The sequence below is a fragment of the Dipodomys spectabilis genome, unplaced genomic scaffold (assembly GCF_019054845.1).
Source record: "Dipodomys spectabilis isolate Male_0828 unplaced genomic scaffold, ASM1905484v1 ptg000053l, whole genome shotgun sequence".
Taxonomy (NCBI): domain Eukaryota; kingdom Metazoa; phylum Chordata; class Mammalia; order Rodentia; family Heteromyidae; genus Dipodomys; species Dipodomys spectabilis.
Window position 1 is genome coordinate 16,229,034 of NW_024870730.1, and position 11,148 is coordinate 16,240,181.

An 11,148-nucleotide genomic window follows, 5' to 3' on the forward strand; every position below is an offset into this window, starting at 1 on the left:
GAGTCAAGTTCACAACTCTGTATATATCAGGAATATCCACTGCAGCACTCCATGAGTATGGTCTGCAGCCATACTCATATTTCTTTGGCAACTACCTTTGCATTATCAACCAGTCATCTTTCCCATGACCTGCCATTCTGAGGAGAATTCTGACTAGAATTTTTTGGCAATATACTCTGCTTCCAATAAAACAAGTGCCAATATAGAACTACTATTATTGTCTGAAATGGGCCAAATCTTTCTGAAATATGTATAATCTTATTGTTTATTTTTGTTGAAGTCTTTCCTTCATGAACCAGCAGTGCTCTGTCTTCAAATAAATCATAGTCAGGTCTTAATTCGCATGCTCATATATTCAACATTTTGTTGATGTCACCATAAAGTTTTATTAAGTGAAGTTTAAAATTTTCAAAGAGGTTATACAAGGCAGTAAAAAGAACTCGCAGTGTAAAAAAAATGATTGGAGACATTATTAATCCATGTGACTTGGTGGTGAGGTGACATTGACATTGAATGATCTGGTTGGAGTAGCTCACGACATTCACTCAACAGCTTGGCTAACACATTCCTGTCAAAGGTGTAATCCACCTGATGGAAACTGATCAGGGTCATGGCAAGCTGATGAACTTTTTTTTATTGTAAAGGTGATGTACATTGGGGTTACAGCTATATAAGTCAGGTAATGAGTACATTTCTTTTGGAACAATGTCACTCCTGCCCTAATTTTCTTCCCTCTTGACCCTCCTCCCCCCAAGTTGTATATAGTTCATTTCCAACAGTGTCTAGTGAGTATCACTGGTTAAATTTCTCCATCAGTGCCAGCTTGTCTTGCTTAAACTGATTATTTCCATAAAGAATGGCCAGCTTGATGATGGTTTGAGGTTCTTGTTGACTTTCTCCACTTTCTTCTTCTGGGTATGCTCATTAATCCCTTGATAGAGTCATCCAACACCTTGGTGCTTGTGCCATTAATCAAGGTGGTAGCAACGAATGTGGACACTATTTTATCAAAAATCTTTTTTTTTTTTTTTTGTCGGTCATGGGTCAAGGTCTGGATGCTTTCCCTAAGCTCTTTCTGCTTAATGCTAGTGCTCTACCACTTTGAGCCACAGCACCACTTCACTACACAAAGTCTTATGTGCCTGAATGGCCAGGTTTTTGGAATTGAAGACATCTGTGGCCACTTGCCAGACTTTGTTCAAGTCCAATTCTCCACTGATGGCCCTGAGCACACTGATTGAAATTGCACTTTTAATCCCCATTTTCTAAATGTTGCTGCTATATATACAACACATATGCAGAGAATTTCTGACTTACTGATACTCCACTTTGAAATCTGCTCTGAGGAGAGGTATGCCATAGCTTTCCCCTTAGAAAGATTCCATCCTATTCTCAAACACTAAAAACTATATCATCTGAGCTACAGAAAGTTAACTTCACATTATAAACCAAGACATCAGTGCCTAAAATATGTAAAACAGCAAGTTAAGAATGTGGCAAAAATGTTATTCTTTGCGGGTCATAATAGGTCATACTGTATGCAAAAAAACTGGCATGTGTAAGTTATCCAGGAAGAAAAACCATTTCTTTTGTCAGTCATACCTCATTTTTCCTTTGCTTCTCATTCCTTGACTCACCTCCCATCTCACTTCACTATGGCCTGTGGAAGGGGTATATCTCACTGTAGCTAGATAATTTGGGAAAGAAGGAGGGTGGGGAAGAAAGACAACCGTGTCCCCAACATTTTGAGGCAGACTAAAATCAGGTACAGGAAACAAAGAATTCTAGGGTTCTTTTAGTTCCCAATTACTCCAAGTATGTGTCTCTTTTCTTACCTATTTATCCAGGCAGGGAAACCTTGAAGTATAGAGAAGTCATTCTAGAGCAGAGTTTTGATTCTACTCCTATGTCCTTTCTATCTCAGGAGGATTTTAATCTAACTCTGAATAATTCAGCTGAAAGATTGCTTTTGTGTAAGATAAAGATTGTATCATATTCAATGTCCTGAGAACTACTAAGGTTTAAAACTAAACCTCTGGTAAACGCTTTGAAGATTCCTTGGATGACCGGTCAACTTTGTTTTCTTTGGGATGGGTTTGGGAGGAAAGATGGCAATTTGGAATTATCACAGATCTGCTTTAGATTTGTGCTGAATCTCATTGTATGTCTGAACTCTAGTCATCCCTGGGGACTGGATGTTAGTATGGTGATGGTACTCAATGATGGTCAACTTGTGATACAACTTACTAAGTCATACTGAAATCTCATGTAAACATTTGTCTTTAAAGTGTATGTGTGTGTGTGTGTGTGTGTGTGTGTGTGTGTGTGTGTGTGTGTGTGTATGTGTGCATGTGTATGGCTTTTTGGTAGTTAATTGGAGGTAAGAGTGTCACAGATTTTTCTTCCTGGGCTGGCCTTGAACTGTGATCCTCATATCTCAGCCTCCTGAGTAGCTAGGATTATAAGCAAGAAGTACTGGTACCTGGCTTTGCATTTAGAGTTTTACTTAATGAAATTTGAAGAAAAAGATTAAAATATTCTTTCATAATTAGAAGTGAGTATGTGTGTGTGTGTGTGTGTGTGTGTGTGTGTGTATGTGTGTGTTTGGTATCTCTCCATTTATTTTTTGTTTTAAATTTTAATTAGTATGCAACTTCTAAAGTTGGAACTTTAAGTTGATTGCTATCTCCAAGAAGCCTGGGGATAAATTTGGAAGAATTCATCGCCTCACCTATACCCTCCTTAAAGTTAGAGCTCATACTTAGGAACTGACCAGCTTTCTGCATTCTGTAGAAAGTGTGAGAAATATGAAAATGAACTTGAACTGATAACTTAATCTGTGCGGTCAATCTGTTGGACTATTTGAAACTTAGTCTCATGATCACTGCTCACCCTTGTTACTGATTTGTCTTTTCTTGTTGCTTCCAGAGCATTTTTTTTTTTTTTTTTTGGTCCGGTTGTGGGGCCTGAACTCTGGGCCTGGGCGCTGTCCTCAGCTCTTCAGCTCAAGGCTAGCGCTCTACCACTTGAGCCACAGCACCATTTCCAGCTTTTTTTTTTTCTGCTTATGTGGTGCTGAGGAATCGAACCCAAGGCCTCATGCATGCAAGGCAAGCACTCTACCACTGAGCCAACTTCCCAGCCCTTCCAGAGCATTTTTAAACCATCTCTGTGACACTAATACTTAGCACAAAGCCAGGCTTAAGGAAGTGCTTGGTAAATATAGGCAAGTAGGGGTGAATAGTGGCTGCTTATGCCTAAGTACATCCCTTTCCTTTCCACTTCTTCTGCTTTCCTGCATTGCTGCCTAGTGACACACAGTGACGGCCATTTTAAATTGTCCATTAGATGTTGTTTTGATTTGAATTTATTTTATGGCTAGAGAAGTTGAGCATTTCTTCATGTGTCTATTGGCCATTCTTATTTCCTCTTCAGAGAAGTCTCTTTTTAAGTCTTTTTTTTAAAAAATAAGTTTTTGATTGTAAGATAACTGTATAGAGGGGTTACATTTACATGAGCAAGGTAATGAGTACATTTCTTATCAAGCATTGTTGCCTCCTCCTTTGTTTTCCCCTACCATCCCTTCCCTCCCATCTCCACAACTACACTCTCCTCCCACCCCCTTTTCCCCCCCGGCCTAAATTGTAAAGTTTGTTTTTCGACTGTTGCAATGGGTCAATCTGTATCCCTATTTAAACAATTTGTTTTTTCCCTTCCCCTCCACAAATTATACCAACATCTACAGTGAAAACAGGGGTTATACTATGGGGGAGGGACATACAAAGCAAAAATATATAATGTGGTGCTTTATAACTATGTTAGAAAAAATAGCTAGAAAGAAAAAAACACTTGTTTCTCTATCTTGGGGTTCATTTTCATTAACATCATCTTATCTGACCTTTTCTGCTTGTCTCAGACATATACTAGTTATTGCAATTAAGGGAAACCCTGAGATCCATGTTTCTTTGGGCCTGGCTTACTTCACTTAATATAATTCTTTCCAAGTCTTTCCATTTCCTAACAAATGGGGCGATGCCATTCTTTTTGATGGAGGCATAGAATTCCATTGTGTATATATACCACATATTCTTGATCCATTCATCTACTGAGGGGCATCTGGGTTGCTTCCATATCTTAGCTATGGTGAATAATGCTGTTATAAATATAGTTGTGTTGGTAGCTTTAGTATGAACTTGTTTGTGATCATTTGGGTAAATGCCCAAAAGTAGGATTGCTGGGTCATAGGGGAGCTCCATGTGCAATCTTTTGAGGAACCTCCATACTGCTTTCCAAAGTGTTTGAACAAGTTTACATTCCCACCAACAATGCGGTAGGGTTCCCTTTTGGCCACATCCCCTCCAGCATCTGTTGTTATTAGATTTCTTGATTATAGCTATTCTAACTGGGGTGAGGTGGAATCTCAATGTTGTGTTGATTTGCATTTCTTTCATGGCTAGAGAAGTTGAGTGTCTATTGGCCATTCTTATTTCCTTTTCAAAGAAGTCTTTAAGTCTTTAGCCCATTTGTTAATGGGGTGCTTGTTTCTTTGGGGATTTGTTTTTGGGAGATTTAAGTTTGTTTGTTTGCTTTTTGGTCCGGTCGTGGGGCCTGAACTGCGGGCCTGGGCGCTGTCACTCAGCTCTTCAGCTCAAGGCTTGCGCGCTACCACTTTAGCTATAGCACCACTTCTGGCTTTTTTTTTTCTCCTTAGGTGGGGCTGAGGAATCCAACCCAGGGTCTCATGCATCCAAGGCAACGTTCTACCATTAGGCCAGTTTCCCAGCCCTGGGATTTAAGTTTTTGAGCACTATTTATATTTTAGATATGAGATCCTTGTCCCTTGTAAGGCTAGTGAAGATCTCCCAGTCCATGGGCTTTCTATTGATCTTGCCAGCTATGTGCTTTGCTATGCAGAAGCCCTGCAGTTCCGTGCAATCCCATTTGTCCAACCTTTCTTTGATTTGTTGTGTTTCTGGGTCTCTATTAAGAAAATTTCAGCCTGTGGTAAGTCGCCCTAGATTTTCTCCTATTCCTTCCTGTAATGTTTTCAGGGTGTCTGCTTTGATTTTTGAGGTCTTTGATCCATTTGGAGTTGATTCCGGTGCAGGATCAAATGGGATTCATTTCAGGGATGCAAAGCTGACTCAAGATACGCAAATCAATTAATATAATTCATCACATCAACAAGAGCAAGGATAAGAACCACATGATTATCTTAATAGATACAGAAAAAGTATTTGACAAGATCCAACACCCCTTTATGATGAAGGCTATGGAAAAACTAGGAATCCATGGAACATTCTTCAATATAGTAAAGGTTTTGTATGACAAACCTAAAGCCAGCATTATACTTAATGGTGAAAAACTAAAACCATTTCCTCTAAACTCAGGAAGGAGACAAGGATGTCCACTCTCTCCACTTCTCTCCAATTTAGTATTAGAATGCCGAGCTACAGCAATAAGTCAAGATGCAAACATAAAGGGGATTCAAATAGGGAAAAGTGAAATAAAACTCTCCTTTTCTTTTTTGCAGAGGGATTACAATTACATGAGCAAAGTAATGAGTACTTTTCTTATCAAGCACTGTTGCCTCCTCCTTTGTTTCCCCTTACCATCCCTGCCCTCCCATCCTCCACTCCCATCTCAGCCAAAGTTGTAGATATTTTTTTGGGGGGGAGGGGAGGACGGTCATGGTGCTTGAACTCTGGGCTTGGGTGCTGTCCCTGCATTCTTCAGTTCAAGGTGAGTGCTCTACCACTTGAGCTACAGCACCACTTCCCCAGCCAAAGTTGTAAAGATAATTTTTTTGACATAACATCTTGTACATTTCATTGTTGTATCCCTATTTAAACAATTTGTTTTTTCCCTTCCCCTCCACAAATTATACCAACATCAAATACTGTGAAAACAGGGGTTATACTGTGGGGAGGGACATAGAAAGCAACAAAGAAATCATCTTATGAATATAAAACTCTCCCTCTTTGCAGATGACATGATCTTATATTTAAAGAACCCTAAGGACTCCACTCCCAAATTACTCAAGCTGATTGGAAAGTTTGGCAAAGTAGCAGGGTATAAAATTAACCCTCAAAAATCAATGGCTTTTCTGTATGCCAACAATGAGAAAAGTGTGGCTGAAATCAGGAAAGCAACTCCATTCGTAACAGTCCCACAAAAAATAAAATACCTAGGAATTAACTAAAGAAGTGAAGTACTTCTTTGATGAAAACTTTAAAAACCTGAAAAAGGAAATTAAAGCAGAATTTAGGAAGTGGAAAAACCTCCCATGCTCCTGGATTGGGAGGATCAACATTGTGAAAATGGCAATACTTCCAAAGATTATCTGCAAATTCAATGTGATACCTATGATTCCAACCTCATTCTTCAAGGAAATAGAACAGGCAATCCAAAAATTATATGGAACAATAAAAGACCCCGAATAGCAAAAAACGATCCTTAGCAGAAAGAACAGTGCTGGGGGAATATCAATACCAAATGTCAAACTCTACTACAAAGCCATAGTAATCAAAACAGCTTGGTACTGGCACAAGATCGGACCTGAGGACCAATGGAATAGAACTGAAGCCCCAGAAATGAACCCACAGACCTATAGCCACCTGATCTTCAACAAGGGAGCTAAAAAAAATAAAATGGAAGAAAGACAGCCTCTTCAGTAAATGGTGCTGGCACAATTGTTTAAATACCTGTAGAAAACTAAAGTACTTTGCATCTTGTATATACATTTGTCTAATCTGGGGAGGGGAAGGGGAACAACAAAATGGTGAAAGCAAGGACACAGGATGACCCATTGCAACAATGATACGCACAGAACAGTATACTGGGAAACAGAACTTTACAACTTCGGTGGAGGTGGGGTGGGGTGGGGAGGAGTGTGGGAAGTGGGGGAGGCAAGGGATCGTGAGACATCAACAAGGGAAGGGGTAATAATGATCGAGAAGTAATGTACTCACTGCCTTACTCATGTAACAGTAACCCCTTGTACAGCATCTTTACAATAAAATAAAATGAAAAAAAATAAATTGTCCATTAAAAAAATCTACTTGCAATGTTGATGCCATTGGTGACTTTTACCTAATGCTTCATTTCTATTGAAATATCAAAGTTAGAGCAGGAGAGGACTTAACAGTTTCCAAATGCTTTTTATAAGATTATTTCTTTGTTACTTTGTATGTCCCTCCCCCACAGTATAACCCCTGCTTTCACTGTATTTGATGTTGGTATAATTTGTGGAGGGGAAGGGAAAAAAACAAATCGTTTAAATAGGGATACAGGTGGACCCATTGCAACAATGAGATGTACAAGTCGTTATGTCGAAAACGAACTTTACAACTTTGATGTGGGGGGGAGGAGGATTGAGTGGGGGAGGGGGGGAGGATGGGAAGGGATGGGAAAGGGAAACAAAGGAGGAGGCTACAATACTTGATAAGAAATGTACTCATTATCTTGCCCATGTAATTGTAACCCCGCTGTACAGTATTTTCACAATAAAAAAAAAGTTTCCAAATGCTTGTTTTTATCGAATCCTCCATTACACTCTCCTCTTTTGGACTTTAAGTATTTATTGTAACTATATTCCAATTTAACTTTCTGACCAAATAGAACACTGCATGAGCAAATTTTATTTACAGAATCCCTTGTAAAAGAATAGTGAACTTTAACATCTTATTATAGGTGTTACAGGGCACAGTGTAAATAGCTGCTCTAGGCTATGAAACCAACTACTAGCAAAGCTAACAAAATGAATAGAATTCCCAGTTCCCAGGCTAGAAAGGAATTCTTGAGCGTAATTTGACTAAGTTGTAATATATGCACATGTAAGTTACCATTGTCAAGCCCCTTTGTAAAGATATGCTGAGATTGGGGCGGGGGGAGGTTGTGCAGGGAGGTGGTGGAGGGAGACAGGTACCAGTAGGAGAAGGGAGGGCCAATGGAGAAGGCAAATGAAGGTGAATATAGTTGAAGTACTTTATATGCATGTGTGAAAATAGAACAATGAAATCTGTTGGAACTGTTTTACGAAGTAGGAAGTCAGGTAAGAGCCAGTGATCGTTCCAGGAGGTGAGGTTAATTGGTATAGGTTCTATACATGTGTAGGAATGTCACAGTTAAGGCACCTCCCCACGCCTTGTACAATCAATATAGCTAATCAAAGGAAAGTAAAAAATGAAGGAAAGAAAGGGAGAGAGGCAGGAAAAAAGGAAGGAAGAAAAAGAAAGCAAGTCAGACCCTGATTCCTTCCATACCTGGGTTTTTACAAAGTAATAGCAATTTCTTCTTCCTGTAAGATGTCTACAAACCCTGGAGTTTGTGCAGAGGAAAAAGCTGAGCTGTGGGGATGGTTCATTATGCAGAGAGCTGGGACTTTTGACTGTTGAGTGCTCCCACTTATGGGTGACTAATACTTCTTTTTCTCTATAAACACAAATCTTGCCAAGTGACAGTGGCTCATGTCTGTAATCTTAGGAGGCAAAGAACTGAGGATCTCAGTTCAAAGCCAGCCTGGTCAGGAATGTCTGAGATTTTTACTTACAATTAACCATCATAAAAGCTAGAAGTGGAGGTGTGACTCAACTGGTAGAGCACCAGCCTTGGGTGAAAAAGCTAAAGACTATATTCAGGTCCTGAGTTCAAGCCCCGGTATCAGCACGTGCACACACACATGTTTTTATTTATGAAATTATTAAAATAGTACAATGATACCCTTTATATTTCATAACTGACTTACAAAAATCCTATTACTTGACAAACTTCTTAGGTTTTCACTCTTAAAAGAAGCTGTAGTTGTAATTCTTATTTTGATCTAGCTAGTTGGATGGAATATTTTAATTTACAACTTCACATTTAAATAACTTCTCTTACAAGAATAAGTTTATCTACTGGGTACTCCACGGACACGTTACACATTATTATTTCTATATTTAGAAAAAAAGTGTCAGTGTTGACTATATTCACCTTTAACTATGAGATCATTTGAGAATTTGCAATGTCACATACATTTCAGCAAGGCATTCTAACAGTCTCTCAGGAATTTAAACACTCTTGGTTATGAAAACAAATTTTCATTTTTATTTTTCCAAGCTGTCTCCTTACATATTACACTTTAGAAAAATCACCATTACTGCTTTTATTGCCCAACTGCTTAAGAGTTAATTGGTTCAGCACCTGGGCAGGAAGCTCTTTTGGCAGAAACTCTATTTTCTTCAAGTTCTAGCCATAAAATTCTGGATAGTGAATTGTAATCAGGCACTCCTTTTTTACTACCAAGCTCCACAGAATACTAATGTGTTAGCTGAAGACATTATAGTGTACTCATTAGGAATATGGAAGTTGTTTATTAGCTATAACTTGGCATTAAAAGTGCATATTTCTTACTGGGGCTTTTGTCTAAAGTTGTAATACTTATTTAAAAACCTGTCAATTACTCTTCTGTCTTTCCTTCTTACTATTCCCCCCCACCCCCCTCAACTAATGAATTGTACCTTTAGATAAGAGTTGGACTTGATGGCTTAACTTTTGTGTCTCTGTAGGTCTCCAAAGTGGTTAAGTTGCAGTTGAGAAGATATGAAAGTTGTCTGGTTCTATCTATCTATCTATCTATCTATCTATCTATCTATCTATCTATCTATCTATCTATCTATCTATCTATCTATCTATCCATCCTCTTAAAGTGCAGGTTATTGGGGCCTGAGCTAAAGTTCTTGAGCTCTTGCTTAACTTTTTGTACTCAAGGTTGGTGCTCTATCACTTCAGCCACAACTCTACTTCCAGCTTTTGGCTGATTAATTGGAGATGAGTCTCATGGCTTTTTCTGCCAGGCTGGCTTTGATCTTTGAACCTTGAGGTCTCCTGAGTACCTAGGATTATTGGCCAACCACCAGCACCCAGATGACAGTTATATTTATAATAAGGCCACTGTGACCAATTTCATAACTCTGTTGGTCAAACCTAGAATGTTCGTGTTAATTCATGCTGGCCAAAATTTTGTAAGATAAACAGACTTCTCCTTCTCCTTAATCTGGAAAGGAAAGTCTAGTTGCTCATTAAGTAGTTGTGTGGGAACCCTGTTGAAGGGTACAGGGAGGCATGGAGATGTAGTTAGTGTTATCTAGGAGTATGACTGAGGAACCTCATTATGGTTTTCTAGAAATATGGGGAAGAATGGAATTCCATTTAAATTAAATGGCTATGGAGCTGTGCTTCTTGGATGCATTGCAGCTCTAAGACAGCACCACATAAGATTGGCTTTCATGAGGTTGTATGAATGTTCAGCTTTCTCATAATTTTTTGTCCATTTAAGCTCTGCTCCTCTTTTCCTATGAAAAGAACAGAGCACTGGAAGACTACAGTGTAAGAACTTTGCAGGATTCTGAACATTTATCTTAGCTCCAACAGGAGCATTTATCTACCACATTTATCTAACAGGACATAACTCTCAATAGGCACTGGTGTCTCACGCCTGTAATCCTGGCTACTCCTGAGGCTGAGATCTGAGGATTGGGCTTCAAAGCTAACCCAGAGATAAAAGCCTGGAAGACTTTTATCTCCCATGTACTACTCCCAAACAGGAAGCAGAGCTGTGGCTCAAATGGTAGAGTGCTAACCTTGAGCAACAAAGCTCAGGGACAGTGCCCAGGCCCTGAGTTCAAGTCCCTGGACTGGTTCAAAAAACAAAAATAAGAAAAGAACATTATTCTTACTCTTGAAGCTTCCTTTGGTCAACTTTTTAATCTTACCACCTTCCTTTATTTCTGTCAAAGGTGAGCATCATCTGAAACTGTGTGGTTTCAATCTTTCTTTACTTTGTAGTTTCACTGCATCTTATGTTTCTAAATAATATATTTAATTTTGCTTATTTTAGGATTTTGTATAAATGAGTCATGTATATATCCTGCTGTGATTTGGTTTGAATTTTTTCTGCTTAGTTTTCACCAATTTTATACAATTACAATACATCACACAATGCTTGATATACATACATAGTGAAACATGCTGTTTTCTTTTAGGGAGAGTACTGAAGTCTATTTTCATAACAAATTTTCAGTATAAAGCTTGCTACCAATAATGCTTGATATCATACTGCATACTAATAAATCTCTAGGTAAGGCATCTCTGGTGTAACTACAACTT

General features: G+C 38.8%; 1 pseudogene; it reads right to left on the reverse strand.

The window, feature by feature from the left end:
• Window positions 1–280: 280 nt before the first annotated feature.
• On the reverse strand, window positions 281–1,262 carry LOC122107738 (annotated as a pseudogene).
• Between the last annotated feature and the right edge of the window lie 9,886 nt (window positions 1,263–11,148).